Source organism: Talpa occidentalis, unplaced genomic scaffold (assembly GCF_014898055.3).
Source record: "Talpa occidentalis isolate TD23 unplaced genomic scaffold, MPIMG_talOcc4v2.1 talOcc4.11, whole genome shotgun sequence".
In the NCBI taxonomy this organism is placed as follows: Eukaryota; Metazoa; Chordata; class Mammalia; order Eulipotyphla; family Talpidae; genus Talpa; species Talpa occidentalis.
This window is the reverse complement of record NW_023601104.1, coordinates 23,382,267-23,399,651: the sequence shown is the minus strand read 5'-3', so window position 1 is coordinate 23,399,651 and position 17,385 is coordinate 23,382,267. Positions and strand designations below refer to the sequence as shown.

Sequence of the window (17,385 nt, the reverse complement as noted above, 5' to 3'; positions counted from 1 at the left end):
ACAGAGCTCATAATATATCACATCTTTTCACACAGGCCATTGTTTCAGACAATTAGAGTTTCCAACAAGATAAACACCATGTAGGGCAATGCACTTGTGCTACAGTATGTTTTATTAATAACATGCCTTGTTAGATGAGCAGGCTATGGATGGATGATTGCGGCAAAAATGGAGCCTGTCTCTGAAACAAGTTTATGTATCATCAGAGTTGTTACCCTATCTGTTTTCAGAGTCAGGGACTTCCCAGGTCTTATTTAGCAGAATGGTTTGTAGATGCATTGTCAGGAGATTAAAATATTTACTATTACCCACCTTTTTTAGGCCACACTTGCCTAAAGATATAAAATCACATTTTTTTTTAATTTCAAAATTCATCCTGGTTTATTACTCCAACTTTAATTTTAAATGAAAATAGGTTCTTCAAAAGGTGCTACACTATGTTGAAAGATAAAATTGCTTATATATTTTCTACTAATACCACTTCTGCTTCAAATGGTGTCATGGACCCTTAGTGTCTAATTTATCTTGACAGTGTCTGAAGTGGAAGTAAACCAATTCAGACTGTAGGTCCTGAAATATCCGTCAGAGAAGGTAGATATAGCAGAAGTGAAATGAGAGCATTTAAATGAAATATGAACTCCAGTCAATCTGAATGAATTCTCTTACACTTCAGTCCAGAAAAGAACTCACAAGGGCTTTAATCCTTGCTCAACTCATGAAGTGCATGACCTAAGTGAGTCAGTTAATTAATCTCTGTGTCTTGTGTCCCCATTTTTACAGTAGGATTAATAATAAGACTGGTAGTGCAGCTCCCCTTGGAGTTCAGGAGAAAAGAGAATTATACTTTTTCTGAAATGTAGCTGATAATAATCAAAAGGAGCTTATTGAGCCTCACACCTACTCAGGGTCTATCAAGTACCTTATACAGAAATGCTAAAGTTACCTTTGTTTCATGAATCAATGAGAAAATGAATCAATGAGTCACTTTACTGTCAGGCCTTCTAATGTGCAAGACCAAAGATGCACCCTTGCCTTTAAGGAACTAACCTTTGAGCAAAGTAAGACATAGATAAAAAAAAATACTTAGCAGTTAAGGCATGAAATACCAAAGGAATGTTATGGTCCCTCATCTTCAAACTAGAATTTCTGGAATCTCAGCTTCATTATGAAATCTTCCCTAAAATAGATGTTCTTGAGAATATGCTTATGTTTTGCTCATATAAATGTTAGAGGATGTTTAATAAAAGACTTTTTTTTTAAAAAGATTTATTTATTTATTTATTTATACAAGAAGTGGAGTACAGGCCAGATGCGTGGGAGGGTGAGAGGATTTACCAGAGATAGAGCGGGGAACAGAACAGGCAGACTGACGAAATACACTGCTGAGGGGAGCAGTGGGCGTGACAGGAGAGGTCTGCTGCGCCTAATAAAAGACTTTTAGGGGGACTTCCTGGTGGCACAAGGGGTTAAGTCTCAGGGCTATGAAGTGATCCGCAGCCATTGCATTATGAGTTCTATCCCTGGCCAGGGAGCTACCCACATGGCTCAGCAGACCTCTCCTGTCTCTCCCACTGCTTCTCTAAACAGTGTATTTCAGTCAGTCCTCCTGTTATGCTCCCCACTCTGTCTCTGGTGAATCCTCTTAACCTCTCTGGCCTATAATTTTTGTATGCATGCGTAAGTAAATAAAATAAATCCTAAAAAGAGACTTTTAGTACACAAATATGTTTCATTAGACTTATGTTCTGTGGAGAAATGGAATTGAAACGTAAGATCAAGAGGGAAAAACAAAGACATAAAACTCTTAAAAAGAGGAACTTATTTTTATTACTTCCTTTTATGTTGTTAATATGATATCCATATAATAAAATGCACAAATGATACCTGTATAATGAAATGCACAAATCACCACCTATTAAGGTATAGGTGATGTCCCCTCCCCAGCATGACTTTTCTTAATCACCCTCTTCCCTCACTCCAGAGATAACCATTATTTGGACTTATACTTTCACTTATACTTTTACTTTTACTCTTATCCAATAGAGTTCTTTTGCTTGTTCTTGGAAGTTAAATAAATGAAATTTATGGTATGTTCTTCTTTGCACCTGACTGCTTCTGTTAAATCTTATGTCTGTATGATGTATCCATTGTTGTATATGCTGGAGTTCATTATTTTTAACTGTTGAAAACAGCCAATCTGTAAGTATGGTCTGAGGATCCCTGGAAGGCCCCTGAGAATGTTCATTAGGGGTCCATCTGATAAACTTGTTTTTATGATAATTTAGTATTTATCCTATTGCATTGGTGGTTTTGTTGATGGTGCAAAGGCAATGATGGTTAAAACTACTACCACCTTAGCATGGATGTTTTGTTCTTAAGGTCATTTTTTTTAAAGATTTATTTATTTATGCATACAAGAGCTGGGGTACAGGCCAAAGGTGTGGGGGGTGAGAGGATTCACCAGAGACAGAGTGGCGAACAGAACAGGCAGAATGACTGAAATACACTGCTAAAGGGAGCAGCGGGTGAGACAGGAGAGGTCTGCTGTGCCATGTGGGTTTCTTCCTGGCCGGCCGGGGATCGAACTCATGTTGCAGAGGGATCAGGGATCGAACTCCTGCTGCAGAGGTTGCGGATTGCCTCACAGTGCGTTGCTTAACCCCTTGCGCCACCAGGGAGTCCCTTAAGGTCATATTTTTGTATGCTCTCTTTACAGTATCCTTGCCTAAATCTTTGAATTTGAATCTTTGACAAAAATTCTTTCTCTGATGTTGTATAATTTTCATAGACTTAGGTTTTACATTTAGGTCTATGATCTATTTTGAGTAATTTTATATATGATGAGACTTTAGAATCAGTAGTCCTTTTTAAAAATAAATATGGATATAAGTATCACACTGTTACAGTACTGCTTATTGATAAAATTACTCTATCTTTCTCCATTGAGTTTCCTTGGCACCTTTGTCAAAACTCAATTTATTGTATTTGTGTGAGTCAGTTTCTAGGCTTCATATTCAGTTTCACTGATCAATTTATCTATCCTTTCACCATTATTACAATTTGGGAAAAATTGTTATGTTAACAATATTGAATCCTCTGAACTATGAACATGATATATCTCTTTATTTAGGTATTTCATTTCTTTCAACTATGTTTTGCATAGTTTTCCAATATAAAGATCTTTTGTTAGATTTATAGTGTATACACACACTCATATATATAGGTGCTATTGTACATGGCATGGCTTTTAAATTCCACTTTCAAATAATTTGCTGTTAGTATATATAGACATATATTTAATATTACTTTAAGAAGATTCTTATAAATGAACCTTGCAGCCTATGATGTCACTAAATTTGCTTATGGGTTCTAATAATTGTTTTCTGCATTCCCTGGCATTTTTTGCATTAATCATCATATAATTTGCAATTTACTGCTTTTTAATCTTAATGCCACTTATTTTTTTCCCGTTTTTTACAATGACTAAGACCTCTATTGACTAGAAGTGGTGATAATGGCATGTTTGCCTTGTTCCCATTGTAAGGTAAGACAATTCAGTCTTTCACCATTAATTATGATGTAAGTGTTTTGTAGATTCCCTTTATTCTCTTGAGGAAGTCCTCTACTTTTTCTGGGTTGTCACGTTTTTATCAGGGATGAACTTTGGATTATGTCAAATAATGCTTTTTCCTATATCTATTGAAATGATCACATAGATTTTTCCCTTTAGTCTGTTATTATAATGACTTACATTGATTGATATTAAAATGGCACATTAATCTTGCATTCATGGGATAAATTCTACATAGTCTTAAAGTGTTATTCTTTTTATACTGTTGGTATGACTTGAAAGTGTTTTGTTAAGAACTTTGCCTTTATAGTAGCTAGGAGTACTGAGCCATAATTTTTTCTAGTACCATCTTTGTTAGATTTTGATATTTAAATTACATTGTATTAATTTGTTAAGACTGCTATAACAAAATATCATAGGCTGGGTGACACAACAGTTTTTTTCTTACAACTAGAAATTCAAGTTGTTGGCAAGTTTCTCCTGGCCCTCTCTTCCTTAAGTTGCAGCTAGCTATCTTCTCACTGTATACACAAATGGTCTTTTTTTTTATGCTAACGTATGTCCCTAGTATCTTTCCCTCTTCCTATGGGGATGCCAGTCATAGTAGATTAGGATCCTACCCTAATGGTATCATTTTATTTTATTTTTGTGTAAATAACTGGGTTGTAGGCCAGAGGTGTGGGGTGTTGGGGTGAGGGAATTCACCAGAGAGACAGAATGGGGAGCAGAGCAGGCAGATCTACTGAAATACACTGCTGAGGGGAGCAGCAGGCGAGACAGGAGGGGCCTAATGTGCCATGTGTGGGTAGCTCCCTGGCTGCGAATTGAACTCAGGCCATGGTGGTGATAGTGCTGAAACTTAAGCCCTAGGCCACCAGGGAGGCTCAAGGTATCATTTTAACTTAATCACCTTTTCGAGGACCATTTTTCCAAATGTGGTTATATTCTGTGGTACAGTCAGTTGGAACTTCAACATAAGACTTTTCTGGGTGACACCATTAGGTCCATAGTAGTTTTCTTAATAAAGTGAATTACAATAGATAATGTTCTTGTTTGACCCTTGAGTTTTCTTTTGGAGGTTTTTCATAACAATTTCAGTTTTTTAGAATTAGGTCAATGCAGATTTTCTGCTTTTCTTTATGTTTATTTTGGTACACTGTGTATTTCAAGAAGTTTATCTTTTTCATCTTTGTTGTTGACTTTGTTGGCCTTATGTTCTTAGTGTCCTCTTACTATTCTATTATTTGTAGGATCTATTTTGGAAGCCTCTTTGGTTTAAACCCTTGTTTTAAATAGTCATACCTATTTTAAAGAACTTAAAAAGGAAAAAACTCAAAATTCATTTGGTTATTCCAGACGCTTAGTTTTTCTATATGTAATTTAAAGTCAACTTATCAATGTCTATAAATACTGGAATTTTTTTTTAAAAAAGGTCTATGCTCATTGTATTCATTTCCTCACCACCCATTCACTCCTTATCCTGTTCCAATCTGTATTCTGAGCCTGCAGCAAATTCATTGAATTCATGAAAGAAAGACAGGCTGCTCACCCCGTGTTACTTCTCAGGCCTATTCTTACCGGACTTCCCAGCATCATTCAATATTGTACTCCCTCCTTGTTGAATCATTTTTACAGCTTCTTACCCTTTCCCAGGAGTTTTCCTGCTGCCCTTGTTTTCTAAATCTCCTTTGATGCATTATCCTCCTAAAAAAGCTGGAATTTTTGATTGAGAATGCATTGAATCTATAGATATATTTGAAGAAAATTGCAGTGTTAACAATATTAAATTCTTAGATCCGTGAACATGTATCACGCTTTGTTTATTTACATCTTCTTAAATTATTCTCCTGAATATATTGCAATTTTCAGAATACAAATCTTGCACAAATTTTGTTGACTGTATTTCTAAATATTTTACAGTTTGTGAAAATAGTATTGTTTACATTTCAATTTCCAGTTGTTAGTTGCATATTTTTTAATATATTGACATTATATCCTGGGAACTGGCTAAATCTATTTGTTTTAGCAAAATTTTTCATAGATATTTTGGAAATTTTTCTGTATATGATTATAATCATCTATGAATAAAGACAGCTTATTTCTTCCTGTTCATGATACATGCTTCTAATTCCCTTATTTTCTGTCTTGTTGCACTGGCTAGATTCTTGAGTACAATGTTGAATATAAACAATGTTTTCAATCTTAGAAGGGAAAAAATTTATCTTTTACTATTAAATAGGATATTAGGACTAGATATTTCTTAGTCTTTTTATCAGGTTGGACAAGTTCCCATCCATTCCTGCGTTGCTGAGATTAGTGCATGTCATCTAAATATATAATGGGGGCCTCCCTGGTGGCACAGGGGTTAAAGATAGCGCTATCAAGGTATCGCCAGCCACTGCAGCACGAGTTTGATCCCTGGCCTACTAAGGAGCAACCCACATGGCACAGGAGACCTCTCCTGACTTGCCCGCTGCCCCCCTCAGCAGTGTATTTCAGTCACTCTGCCTGTTCTGTTCCCTACTCTTTCTCTGGTGAATGCTTTCACCGCCCGCACCTCTGGCCGGTATCCCAGTTCTTGCATGCATAAATAAATAAATCTTTAAAAATAAATAAATATATAATGGAACGGGAAGAGCACATGAAGTACTTCTGCTGGATACAGGAATATAATAGTCTCAAGAAAAAGCACTTGTGCAATTCTGTTATGAATTGAATTAGTTGCATTTTCATGGAACAGTGATTTTACTTAAAATAACCAAGAAAAACTATGATTACTCAAACAGGTATTTGGCAGATAGTTTGTTTTTTAAAAAAATGGTATAAACCTATCACTTCATGACAAACAGCAGACTATATTTGTTGACAGTGATCAAATTTTCATTTTGAGCAAAATTAGAAAATTTATATTCACTGTCATATACTTAACATGTTCCCAGTACTTCAAAATTTTACTGTTGAGATTGATGATATTAACAAATGTGACTTTTTTGGAAATAATATGGTTTGTCAACATTAGAGAGATCTGCAACATTTGAAAGAAACTACTACTTATCAAGTTTTGATGTAATATTAAAGATTATTCACAGTTTTTAACCTTACCCACAACATATTTTTGAGTCCAGATTTTCTTCATATATTTCAACCAAAACAACATATTGTGACAGATTGAAAACAGAAGCAGATATTAGAATCTAATTGTCTACTATTAAGCCAGACTTTAAAGAGATTTACAAATTCGTACAATAAGGCTAATATTTTTGTTTGGAAGATATAATCATATGTAAAAAATATATTTAACATAATGGATTTATTGTTATTTTTTGATTGTAGTAAATATACATATTATAAAATTGACTGTTTTTAGGTGCATAGTTAAGTGGCCATAAGGATAGTCCAGTCACATTATTGTGCAATTGTCATCACAATTCTTTTCCAGAACTTCTGCATCTCCACAAACTGAAACTCTGCTCATTTAATAATAATTCTCCATTTGCCTCTTCCCCTAGCCCCCGCAACCACCATTCTATTTTCTGTCTTTTTGAATTTGAGTAGTCTAGATACTTATATTAAGTGGAATCTAATCACATTTTTCCTGTTGTGTCTGACAGTATGATATTTTAGCATAATATCTTCATGGTTTATCCATGTTTATTATTTTAAAAATAATAAAAATTTTAAAAATCTCTCATTCTTAATTTTTCTAAAGATTTATTTATTTATTTATACACGAACTGGGGTACAGGCCAGAAGTGCATGAGGGCGAGAGACAGAGCGGGGAACAAAGCAGGTAGAACAACCCAAAACACTGTTGAAGGGATCAGTGGGCGAGGCAAGAGAGGTCTGCTGTGCCATGTGGGTTGCTTCTTGACTGGCAGGGGATCGAACCCGCACTGCAGAGGCTGTGGACAGCTTCACAGCACTGTGCTCAACTTGTTGCACCACCAGGGAGGCCCCTATCAGTCTTAATTTTTAAGGTGACAAATATTAATGGAAATGTCAAAATTGATCAAAACTTTTCAGTGTCTTCAGTAAGTTTTGAAAGTATAAAGGGGCCATGAGAGTACTGCTATATGTTATCCTGGTGTATATATGTACTATAATTTATTTAGCCATTCTGCGGTTAAGGGAAAATTAGATTTTCTTCAGTTTGGTTACTATTGGTAAAGTTACTCTAAATATTCTTGTTAATATCTTTGGGGTATTTCCACACTGCTTTCTATCTGATATGTAGGAGTGGTATGGTTCTGTCTTTATGCCTTTTTAAAATGAATGTTGTGAATATACAAATCTCTATTATATTTAGATTTCACTGGATGCATTGCACTTGCACTGCTATCTTCCTGGCAGTAGAGTCAGTCCATTGAGGGAGAGAGCATATCTTGTTAATTTCTGTTTGTCCATTGCCTAGCATTGTGCTTGGTCTAAAGAAGACACTTAATCCATGTATTTCTTTTGTTTTTTTTTTTTTAAGATTTGTTTATTTATGCATATAAGAGCTGGAGTAAAGGCCAGAGGTGCGGGGGATGAGATGATTCACCAGAGACAGAGCTGGGAACAGAAAAGGCAGACTGACTGAAATACACTCCTGAGGGGAGCAATGGGTGAGACAGAAGAGGTCTACTGCGCCATGTGGGTAGCTCCCTGGCCGGCCAGGGATCGAACTCATGCTACAGAGGCTGCAGATTGCTTCATAGTGCTGTGCTTAACCCCTTGCACCAGAAGGGAGGCCCCCATGTATTTCTTTCTTTCTTTTTTTTTTTTTAAATTCTGCTTATGTTTTTTTTTTTTTTCAAGATTTATTTATTTATTTATTTATTTATTTATTTATTTATTTATTTATTTATTTATACAAGCACCGGGTACAGTCAGAAGCGCGGGAGGGTGAGAGAATTCACCAGAGCCAGAGCAGGGAGCAGAGCAGGGAGCAGAGCAGGCAGAAGGACAGAAGTACACTGCTGAGGGGAACAGCGGGCGGCAGGAGAGGTCTGCGCACCATGTGGGACCCTCCTCTGGTGGCCGGGGAGCAGCCGGGGATCAAACCGGCGCTGCAGCGGCTGCGGGCAGCCTCGCAACCCAGTGCTCAACCGCTGTGCCACCGGGGAGGCCCCCCCATGTGTTTCTTAAAGGTGGGAGAAATAGGAACTAATAGTGCCAGCCTCTATGCTGGGACCAATTAAACAAAATTAAAAGATAAATTGAATGGGGGATGGAATGCAACATGCACAAAAGATGTTATGTCAGATGAATCCTACTTGTACCTTGACCTTAGACTTACAGTCTGCCTGCTCTGTTCTCCACTCTGTCTCTGGTGGATCCTCTCACCCCCTGCATCTCTGGTCTGTGCCCCAGCTCCTATATGCATAAATAAATAAATCTTAAAAAAAAAAAAGAACAATAATGTAAAATATATGTAAATAAATGAAATTTATTAAATATGTATATAAAAAACCTTATCGTTTTTTATGATGGATCTGTGATATCTGTGAATCTCACTCCTATTTTGGTGCCCTTAAAGTTGATCCTCAGGTGTTCCATCACCATGTCTGTTCTTTTTTTCTGGTCTATTCTGCAGGGGCAAATATAAATAAAAGAGACATATCCCTTCCATGCTGTTCAGCTTTAGAGAGAATGACAAAGGCCTGAGTAACCTTGTTAAAGGTTACTGGGTACTCTGCACTTTGAGTGCACAGTTGGAGTAATCAGAAATCCCTCCCTACACATTTGCACTACTGATAGATGGTACAGCCAGAACTAGAAAAAACAAAAAGCAGCAATCAGGAACAAGAAAGAGAAGACAACTTCCTTCTGCAGTGTTTTCCCTTACCGTACACTGACAAAGCTGAACATTATGCTCGCTGTAAGGATGAAATGTTGCAGAACAGGTACTGAAGGGTGAATTTAGAGCTGAGAAGCAATAAATTAGTTAAGTGGCATATTATATTTAAAAGTAGTTGATCTTAACTATTCACAAAAAACCATGGTAGCAGGCCTATTCTCTTAATTTCTGGTTATTTGTAAGTTATTTATGGAAGTGGAATTTAAATTTAGGATTTATAATTTCTATGTCTTTGTTTCCATTTTTATTTGAAGTTTCTTCTATGAACACCATTGCCACAATTAATAATAAGAAGTCGAAAGCAACGTATGCCAGAAATGGAAGAAAGATGCTTAGGTACCAAATACATGGGTCCCTGAGGCCACATCTAACAAAAGTTTAGGCAGAAGGCTAAGCATGGACAGCAGTGCTTGATACTTAGATGGACTGACAAAATGTTTCTTTCAAACATACTCTTCAAGAGATAAGTCATTCCCTTGTGAATCACTTTTTAAGAACAGAACTAATCTGTTGGTCCGTATTAGTTCATCACAATAGCCACCTAGCAAAAAGCAAGCAAGTGTTATGCTAGGGAAAGGCAAGGTTTGACAGAAGATTTAGCATAGGAGGTGTTATAAACTTAATGTTTTTGTTCCTCCCACTCACCCCCAATTCAAATGCCCATATCCTACCCTATTGTGGCTATATTTGGAGCTTTGAAGATCTGGCCACTAAAGAAGTAATAATGATTGAATGAGATCATATGGGTGGAGCCCTGATCCCATAGGATTATTGTGAGTGTCCTTATAAGAAGAAATGCCAGTGAGTGTTCCCCACCCCCAACCCTATGCATTCACAGAGGAAAGCCCACAGGCATAGACAACTCTCCAACACTATAGCAGAGGTCATTATTATCACCTCATGCTCCCACCCCTTACAACTGCCAATTAATATATAAACGTTACAGAGCCACAGATTAATGCCTGTTTCATTCACTGATGCAAAATACTTTCTACTGATAGAAAGTATTCATTCACTGGGCCTCCCCTGGTGGTGCAGCAGTTGAGTGCTGGGCTGCAAAGCTGCCTGCAGCCTCTGCAGCGCCGGTTCAATCCCCAGCCCCTGGCAAGGTTCCCACATGGTGCGCAGACCTCTCCTGCCGTGCCTGCTGCTCCCTTCAGCAGTGTATTTCGTCAGTCTGCCTGTTCTGTTCCCCGCTCTGGCTCTGGTGAATTCTCTCACCCTCCCGCGCTTCTGACTGTACCCAGTGCTTATATAAATAAATAAATAAATCTTTAAAAAAAAAGTTTTCATTCACTGATACAAAATATTCCAAGCACATGGTACAATGCCCAGCACATATTTACTGAATATGTGAATAAAACAGATAATTCTGATTAGTAGAATGTTGAATAAGACAGAGTTTATTCTAATAAAAGTTAAAGAAAACTTGTAAATACTCCATGTCACTCTCTGGAGGTAATATTAATGGAAATGAGGTGGCTAAGAAGAAGGGCAAATGAGGAGGTATATGAAAGGGAGAGAATGAATGTTGCATGGATATGCTTGGATCTGACCAGCTCTGTATTAGATCATATACAGTCAGGTTCTACTTTGCATGGTTCTAATACGCATGATTTCCAGTTACTATGGTTTAGTTAAATAACCTGGTTCCCCAACATCACAGTTCACATTTTTTTTTATTTTAAAAATGTTTATTTTTAGAAACAGCTTTAGGAAATTTACTGAAGTGTTAAAAATTGATCTTTTATTTTTTTTCTCTTTTTAAATTTTATTTTATATTTTTTACATCATTTTTCATTTTTGCACAATGTATGCATTTTCATCTTGGTTATAGTCCCCATACACTTCCACCCCCTTATCTTGACCCTAATCCCTCCTCCCCTCCCACCCCCCAGTGTGTCTCTGGTTTATGGTTGCTTATTGATTTTGATTTTCAAGAAAATGTGGTACATATACACAATGGAATATTACTCAGCAATCAAAAAAGATAAACTCATGCAATTTGCAGCAACATGGATGGAGCTGGAAGGGATTATGCTCAGCGAAATAAGCCAGAAAGAAAAAGAAAAATACCGGATGATCTCACTCATAGCAGGAATTTAGAAAACCTAAATAAGGGACCAGGAAAAAGACTAATTATAATAAATATCAAAACCACAGTTCACAATTTAGTTGTCACGGTTTAGTTCAGTTCATTAATTGTAGAAAGTATAAACTCTGTTGCCAGCTTTTCAGTCCACAAATCACTACATAAGTAATTAACAGATGCATATCTTGATCAGTGAACAAGCATATCACTTCTTTCAAAGTCTGTCAAGTGATTAGTCACTATACACCTGTAATTTGGTCACACACAGTAACAGTATGAATCTGTGTTGCCATCTTGTTTCACAATGATAAATTCCTGTGAAACTATAAAAATGGGTAATCAGAAGAACACATTGATCAGCAAAGAGCACAGCAAAAAAAAAAGAAGAAACAAGAAGAAAAAAGACAAAAAACAACAAAAAAAACCCAAAAGTGACACCACTGAGGTGAAATTTGAATTGAACATAAATGGAATTATGGAAGAAATAGCTGGGAATGTTGACATTGCCACCATTTGAAAGAGTCTGAGTGTTCAACTGGGAAATTAGTGAAGGAAAGTAGTTGTGACATAAAGGGTAAAGGTTTTCTGAAAGAAAAACCACAGACAAAACATACCACATTAATTTCTGGAGCTATTTGTGAGATATTTTGAAAATATTTCACAACATGAATGTGCAAATGATCAAATGTTGGAAATTGATCCAAATGTAAGGAGTATAATAATAATTCACCAGGGCGTACAAAAGATCCTCATTCTCTCTGGTAACTTTTACAATGAGAAGAAGGAAACTAGTGTACAAACTACTCTTCATACATTTTTAACAGAAAGTGTTTAATTCCCAGTGTTTCTAATGCCTTCAATTCTAATATAGTAAATAAAGAAGAGCTGTACTGTTTTTTCATTATTCTATACACATAGAGATAGTATGAGAGTTTTGATACAAATTTTAGAGGTCATGGAACAATCACAATTTTTCTACAGATTATTATTGAGACCACTTTGCAGTTTTAGCTCTCACACTTTACAGTTCCTCACTGTCATGCAAAATAGATTGCCGTTATTGAATTCAATGTAAAGTGCAAGATAATTGCTCAGAACTGAAAAATAGAAAGCCCTTACCATAATTACAATCTGAAGAAAATTAAGAACCTCTGATTGGAAATGACAGCTATATAACATTACCTTCCCACTTGGATTAATCCAAATCTGTATCTCTAGCTTGTGTTGTCAAGTGACTTCTGGGTATTCCACCAGAACCTCACATAGAACACATCCAAAGCTGAACTTCCTCCTTACCCTCCCACATACCAAAAGGCACCAAACAACTTGATTCTTTATAAGGGGGTTCAATTAAAATTAGTTTTAATGGCTAGTAACAGAGACCTGAAAAAATTGTACCTTAAACAAGATACTTATTTTCTATCAAAATAAAACTCCAGAATTAGGCAGTCCAAGACTAGTATTGTGACTCACCAATGATCAGGAATCCTTAGCATGAAGTTTTATCTTTAAGTTACCTCATAGTCACATACTGACTGCTGGTACTCCAGCCATTACATTCCAGGCGAAAGAAGAAAGGTAAAGAAAAAGTACTGCCATTCTGCTGAATTAATGCACTTTTTTTCTGTTTATATATATTTTTTAATTTTTAAAAGATTTATTTATTTATGCATACGAGAACTGAACTGGGGTACAGGCCAGAGGTGTGGGGGTGAGAGGATTCACCAGAGTTAGAGTGAGGAACAGAACAGGTAGACTGACTGAAAACTGCTGAGGGGAGCAGCGGGTGAGACAGGAAAGGTCTGCTGTGCCATGTGGGTAGCTCCCTGGCTGGCCGGGCATCGAACTCATGCTGCAGAGTCTGCAGAGGCTGCAGATAGCTTCATAGTGCTGTGCTTAACCCCTTGCGCCACCAGGGAGACCCTGTTTATGTTTTATGTAATGTCATTAGTCATAATGAAGACTGAAAAATAAAGGTTTGAAATAATTTTTAGGTGGGCATGTTGCCATCTTTGGTATATATAAATCAGTTACATAAGAAAATGGGTAGAATGGATGTTAAGAAATTAGTGATCATTTGTCATTTCTCATTAATGATTCTGCCATTCATCTAGTTATCAAGCTGGACACCTATGAATTATCTGAGACTCTGTCTCCCTCACTAAACCTTATCCAAGGTTAGTTGTTTATAGTTCCTAAAAATCTTTAAAATATGATAATCCACTTTTTTCTTTAAAACTCCATTGCCTAAAATACCGCACGATGCAGACTGCTTATGATTATAAATGTGGTATGCTAATTTAGTAGCTGCTTTTCATACAATTGGGGAACATTAGCTCAGTGAATTTTTAAATTGTGATCTTCAAATAATATTCGGTTTTCTTATTGTAAAATGTAATTCCTGGAATTCTTTAGTTACAAATAATTCCCTATTCTCTAACATTAGTGGGATTTAAAATAGTTATTCAACTTCAATAGTAGGGATCACACACATACTCCCCACCCTAGTATTTAATTTTTCTTAAATGTAAACTTTGTTAGTCGCTTCTGTCTCAAACTCTTTCCTCTAAGAGACCGCTATGAGATGTTTGTCAGTATGCCCATGAATGTGCACACATGTGCACACATGTGCACACACATACACACAAATCAATGGCCTCAACAATCTTGTTTCTTAGCAAGTCAAAATGTCAAATGTCTCAGTGACAGGTATGAAAAAAAGTAAGCCTGTCCCTGCTGAGCCACCTGCTGAATATTCCATATGCCAAGTGCTAATTTTAGGAGGAAAAAAAAAAAGGAAAGTTTAAAAATGTATTCTCTTCTCACCACTCCACAAGAGCCTCCTTTCCCTTTCTTCTCAAGCAGCTGCAGCAGAAGCTTACATGAATGCAAAAAGCAAGCAGTACTAGTAACAAGGCATAATTTAAAAGAATTCACCAGATGACTTAAACAAATAAACCTATTGGGTTAAACTTATTGTTTTGGAGTAATAAACAATGTGGCTGGCCTTGGATTGATGGAATTTACTGGAGTAGAGCAGGGCTGATAAATTGGGATAAAATATTTGGCAGTTGTTCTTTATCATGGGACAAATGACCAACTTACTTTAAATTCATTTCCCGCAGCTGTTGAGTGGGTGGAGGGGTCTGCATCCTACCCATTGTAGCAAAATAACATTTCTTGACTTGATAGGTTGTTCTCTTTTGAATAGATATTTGACAAAACAATGTACATCAGAGATCATTTTCAAATTATTTTTGTTTCTCCAATTCCTGACATTCGGGAATAAATGAAAATCTCTGCAAGCTCTGAAAATGCTCTGAAAATGGGTTGTTTTGACAAGTTTGCAAATAGACTATTTGCCAACAGGTCATAATATGGCCATTTACTAATGGCCATATTGCAAATGTTATCTGATCTTTACCTTTAAAATGCTTTCTTTGCAGCCCCCAAAGTTTATTTTAACATAGCAGCACTAGGGTGGGGAAGAGGAGCAAATACACAGAGGTTACTGTTACAATATAATGCATTTGAAATAATCATTTTATTAAGTTCGTTTTTCATATTAAAATTTCATACAAAGTTGAAGTCATTTCAACGCGAATATGATTCTGTATAGTAAATTGGATTTTCAGATATTCAAATATTTAGAAATTATAGAATAAGGAATAAGGAAAGATATACAAAGACTAATGACTCACTTCAGAAATATTTTAGACCTTCTGCATTGTGTACTGGTTAACTGTGCCCCCACCCCAACATGCATTTCCTTGAGTCGTAAGGGCTCTTTTTTTTTTTTTTTAAAGATTTATTTATTTATTTATACAAGCACTGGGTACAGTCAGAAGCGCGGGAGGGTGAGAGAATTCACCAGAGCCAGAGAAGGGAGCAGAACAGGCAGACCGATGAAAATACACTGCTGAGGGGAGCAGCGGGCGGCAGGAGAGGTCTGTGCGCCATGTGGGGCCCTCGCCAACAGCCTGGGATCGAACCCCGCACTGTAGAGGCTGCAGGCAGCTTTGCAACCAGCGCTCAACCGCTGTGCCACCGGGGAGGCCCGGTAGAGGCGCTTGTGACTACTCCCTATGTTTATTCACTGCTTCATTAAAAAAAAAAATTAGTGCCCCCATGACATTTCCTCATCTCCTCTAACATTAGTTTTATTTACAAACCAGAATTTCTACAAAGTGCTAACTGATCACTTAAGAATTATTCTTTATCCTTTCAGCATTTGTGCTGAATGAAATGTAATGCTAGGCATTTCGTATTTCAATTTTTGGGGCTTATTTTGGAGAATTATTTTATTAGAGTTATATTTAAAACTTCTTTATTCTGATTTTATGATTTAATACATAGGGTCTTCTGAAGGGACTGCTTTTCCCTATAAAATTTCTTCAGTAAAAAGTAAATAAAGATTTAAATGAGAGGAACTTCTGATTGGCCTTCAACTACTGGTCACAATTTTGCAGAGGAGAGGATTAAACATCTCTCACTCTCACACTTCCCATTTTCCCCACTTATTGCTGTATGTTCTTGGCTTAGTTATTAAACATTTTTGGTCTCAATTCCCTTGTCTTTGAAATAAATGTGGTAATGGTCCCTATTCCTTGATTGGTTATGGAAATTGAAAGAATTAATGTATGCCTGCTCTCCCCTTTTCCTCCACTGCTGATCAATTCCAGCATTAACAGTTAGGTTTAGAGACCTGAAATTCTCTGCACACTCCAGATCCTCAGTGATTACCTGGCAGAGAAGAGCTACATTGAGGAGTATGTGCCTCCACAAGGATATGTGGCAGTATTAGGAGCAGTTTCTGATACACCTGAGACTTACTGTACCCAACATTGGTATAATTACATCAAGTCTTTTGAAAAGGAAGAAGGCAAATCTTCCAGGAGTGAAGAAGGCTTTGGGTGAGTATGCTAATATAGAAGATAGTATGCTAATGTAGAAGATACCACAGGAAGGCAATGGAACTGCAGATAGTAAAGATAATGAAGACAGACATTGACCTCTTTGGATCTGATGATAATGGGGAAAGCCACAAAGCAGAGAGGCTAAAAGAACACCTTGCACAATATGAGTCAAAGAATGCCCCAAACCTGTCCTTGTTGACAAATCTTCCATCTTATTTGATGTGAAACCTCAGTATGATGGGACATATATGGCAAAACTAGGGAAGTTGTGAGAAGTATTAAAACAGACAGCTTGCTTCTTGCTTGGGGCTCTTCTCAACTAGTTCCAGTGGAGTATGGACTTAAGAAACCTCCAGTACAATGAATGATTGAAGACAATAAAGTTGGAACAGATATATGAGAGGAGCCGATCACTGCTTTTGAGGACTATATACAGTCCATGGACGTGGCTGCTTTCAACAAGATCTGAAAGACATCATGGGTCATGACCCTTAAATAAAATCTTGAAAGACAAAAATAAACAAGAGTTAATGTGTACAAAGTACTATGAAAAACACCTGGCACAATGTAAATGTTAAAAAAAATTAACTCATTATTTTATCATTATTATCTCTATACCTCCTTCCTATCTTTCTTCTTCCCCTGTACCCTTATAAGGGAACAAGTTATTTCCTAGTAAGCTGGAAACTAAGAAGTGTAATCTGGAGTGCACTTATAGTCTAGTCTGTCAATTAAAATGTTTAAAACCCAAAGAAAAGAAAATCCATATTGCATATTACACACCTGCCATATAGCACAACTCTAAATGATGCCATCAAGTAGACAGAGTAATTGCTGTCCCTGAAACTGTTCAGTAGACAGTCCATGCCACCGTACATGGTAGGTCTGAAACCCACCATTCAGTCACTTTGACTTTTTTTCTTTTCCTCACTTCTTTCATTGTTTTTAATATGTATGGAATTATGTA

General features: G+C 36.7%; 1 pseudogene; it reads left to right on the top strand.

The window, feature by feature from the left end:
• Positions 1–13,764: 13,764 nt before the first annotated feature.
• On the top strand, positions 13,765–16,887 carry LOC119239567 (elongation factor 1-beta-like; annotated as a pseudogene).
• The last annotated feature ends 498 nt before the right edge of the window (positions 16,888–17,385 follow it).